This window comes from Octopus bimaculoides, chromosome 1 (genome assembly GCF_001194135.2).
Source record: "Octopus bimaculoides isolate UCB-OBI-ISO-001 chromosome 1, ASM119413v2, whole genome shotgun sequence".
NCBI classification, from domain to species: Eukaryota; Metazoa; Mollusca; class Cephalopoda; order Octopoda; family Octopodidae; genus Octopus; species Octopus bimaculoides.
Genome location: NC_068981.1, coordinates 11,247,118 through 11,251,148, shown reverse-complemented (window position 1 = coordinate 11,251,148; position 4,031 = coordinate 11,247,118).

The following is a 4,031-nucleotide window of genomic DNA, read 5'->3' as shown; positions in this document are numbered from 1 at the left end:
ATATATATATATATATATACATATATACGACGGGCTTCTTTCAGTTTCTGTCTACCAAATCCACTCATAAGGCTTTTGTCGGCCCGAGGCTATAGCAGAAGACACTTGCCTAAGGTACCACGCAGTGGGACTGAACCCGAACCATGTGGTTCGTAAGCAAGTTACTTACCACACAGCCACTCCTACGCCTATACATGTTTAATTTAGTTTTTACCCTTTGTTGTCAATGTAGTAAGAAAAACTTACCATTCACCTCAGATTACTTCTCCCCATTTAAATTTATGTCCTTTTTACTCATAGTAGTTACACTGATTTTTAAGTCTCATATCATATGAATACTAAACCTGGAATATACAGATCCATGGCTGTGTGGAGGTGCAAGCTTGGCTGTGTGGAGGCACAGGCGTGGCTGTGTGGTAAAAAGCTTGCTTCCTGCGCATGCGTGTTTGTGTTTGTGTTTGCTTCTTGCGTCTGATCGAGCAGGGTGTGAGCTTGTGAGCTCCGTCCTAAAATTGAAAAGCAAGACCAAAAGGAGAAGTCCGTCGAGGTAGGTGATTTGTTTATTTGAGATGGAGGAAATTTATTGTGTTGTACTTTTTTGGAGTAAATTTTACCCAGCTCTGGGACAATTTCGCCTGCTCTCGGCAGCTATTACATTGTTGTGTTAATTTTTGCTTGTTGTAAAAAACTTTGGGGGCGTATCCTCGTCCGAAAATTTGAAAGTAGAGGTCTATTCCAGTTGCTATGTTTTTATTGTGGCTCATATCATGGCCGAAGATTTGTCCCCTGTGGGTTCCAGCTGTGGAGTACCAGTCCAAGAAGTTGGCCGGGAGTACATGTAACCGGAATTGTGTTGTTTTAAAATTTGAAACTGTGCTTTTTTTTCTTCCGTGTTCTCTCTATCCTTCTTTCGTTTGAACTGTTTTGTTTGTTTCTTTTTTTTTTTGACTTCTTTTGTTTTACTTTTTTCAACTGTTTTTTTTTTCCGTTGGACATCCTGTAAACTTCTTTATTTTTCTCTGGACATTATTTTTGAACTTTTTCACATGGCCAAAAAAACGGTGCCACTGCTTTGGAGTGGGAGATAGTCCCACCCAAGCAGTGACTAGAGGACCTTGAGAAGAGGACAGTGGTGTTAAGGACCTATTATAGGTCACGTGACGCCATCGCCCTCTTCGACAAGAGCATAACTACGGAAAAGCTGGTAAAATGTTTGCCAGTAAAGAATCATTTTGTGTCTAGGGGTGTCAAATACGCAACGGTGTTGTTGCTATTTGACACCCCTCAGGAAGCATGCATTGCAGCAAGCCAACCCCTAGAGGGGGAATCTATATTGTTCCTCCCCACATATTGTGGGAAGAAAATAACGAGGGCTTGAGTCTGCGGGTTACCGCCCGGAGTTCGGTCAGAATGGATCGAACAGACCATCCATCGAGGTCTGGGCACAGGCGGAGCCAAGCCCCTCAGTGTTAGGGTCGAGGCCACGACTGATTGGGCAGGATCACGAGCAGTTTTGACCCTATGGACCCAGTCAGTCGGTGACCTTGTTTTTCCCGATTTTCTAAAGATCGCCGGGGCCAGGTACCCGGTGATATTTGAGGGTCGCCCCCACCAAATGTCATCGCTACATTCTGAGTTCAGATTCAACCGGGGTCGACCTTGAAACCATTATTATTATTATTATTATTATTATTATTATTATTATTATTATTATTATTATTATTTTCTTTTTATTTTATATCTCAATAGCTTATCAAAATGTTTATGCAGATCAAGATTTCGAAGCGTATGCGTCTCCTTCGCAAGGATAATTGTAATATTTATAGTTAAGAAAATTCTCAAACTTCTTTGAGATTATTCATAGGTGTTTCTCGGATATTTTGAGACTATGGCTTTAAGACTTTCTATTCCCACCTAATCTCAATTGGAATTTAGAAAATTTGTAGAGATTCACTTCTGTCCTTTCTTGCATTATATACGTAAGCTGGAGAGACGAATTTGCCGCTGGATATGCTTTGAATACCTGTATTTTGAGATAATACTTAATAAAAATAATGATAGTTATCATAACTAGTCGCATAATAAAATCTACACACCACAGCTATGATTCTACATCAAAAGCCATTACGATTGCGTAAGACTAAAGACACATTCACAGACACACATGGTATAGAGATACAAATGTCGATTGATACAGAGCTAGCTATATATAAGTAACGTACCTCTATCTCTGTCTATTTGTTTATATATTTATTTGTCTACCCATGTACCAATCTACACACACACACACACACACACACACACACACACACTTATATATATATATATATATATCTATAATCGCGCGTACATTCGCACACACGTATTTACACAAACAACATAAATTGTGTCAATTTACAAAAAACAAAAACAAAAGACGAAGACATGTGTAAACAACAAACAGATGTATAAGTTTAATGCTCGGGAAGTGAGAAAGACTTTTACGTTTCGAGCCTATGCTCTTCAACAGAAAGGAACACAGGAATAAACAGGGAGAGAAAATAAAAAAAGGTTTAGCGGCTAGCGATCTGTCATGTCGAATGCTGGACAGAGAGGTCACACAGGAGAGCTAGGAAGAAGGGGTGATAATAAAGTAGTGGTGATCCCAAAACAAAAGTGCGCGTGCGTGTATATGTGAGAGCGTGTATGTGCGTGTGATATCTATATTATATATATATAGACACATTGTATCTCCTATATCTCGTTCTCTCTTTTCTTTCTCCCTGTAGAAGGCGAGACAGCGAAAGAGACTTACGCAGGAAGACTCACACGGACAAAGACATTCGGAAGAAACTGATAATGGAATCCGCCGACAAATAATCAGCAATGAATTATATAAATTTGAATAGTAGTACCCGCCGCACAAAAAGACCGGAAGCTGATATTTTATAACTGTCTCTTCGCCAGAGAGAAAGGATTGTTGAAATCTGGATAAACATTTAAAAAAGATGTAGGTTCGTTAATTTCTAGATAGTACACACCGTAATCCATCATGAAATGCGAAATAGAAACAGGGGAAAATGTTGTTGCACTTTTCTGACCTGATCGTTGATACAGTTCTCCGAAATCTATGGCAAACTCTTTTACTCGGGTGTATTATAAACTTCCGATATTTTCTCTCCACTTCCATTCCTTTCACTTTCTCGTGTTCGATTCTTCATTGCTTTGAAATGTTATCCTATCAGTTTAATATATAAAGTAATACTGTATACTGGTCAATGGTGTTTTGAATTACAAGAAAATCTAGTTATTAACATTTTTCTAGTAGTTTCGACCTCTCAGTCTGTATTGTTGCTCTTTGAACTCCAGACGTGTGGATATTTGCTAACTGCCAGATTCAATTAATCTTTATTCTTTTTCTCACCTTCTGATGTAATTTGTTTTTTGATTATTTAAATCACCCTCATTACTTATTTCGTAAATAGCAATGTTTACAATTATCTTTTCTTCGTGTGTGCGGTTTGTAAAAGGTTGGAGACGACGAACGGTAGGTATATGTAACTTCCCAAAGACTATGTTTGAGATAATAGTAGAGGTCTATTAATATTAGACCTCTCCATTGAAATATCTAAGAGCGTTGGTAAAAAGTAAGCATACATATATATGTGTATGTGTGTGTGTATGTGTGTGTACGCAAATATATATAACGTTAGAGATATACATATGTATATATGTGTATGTACACACACACACACACACACACACATACATATATATATATATATATATATATATATATGTGTGTGTATGTATATGTATATATATGTATATATATATATATACACATATATATGTGTGTATATATATATATATATATATATATAGATATGCAGGGCAGGGAATCATCAATTAGTAATAAAATTAATAATTAACAATTTCTGCCGGGTAGCTCAGTATGAAAAAAACCTTCTTCGGTAAATAATTTATAATCATAAATATATAGGGATTGACAGTAACCTGCTTCTCCAACATACTGAGAATTCAGAAATAGT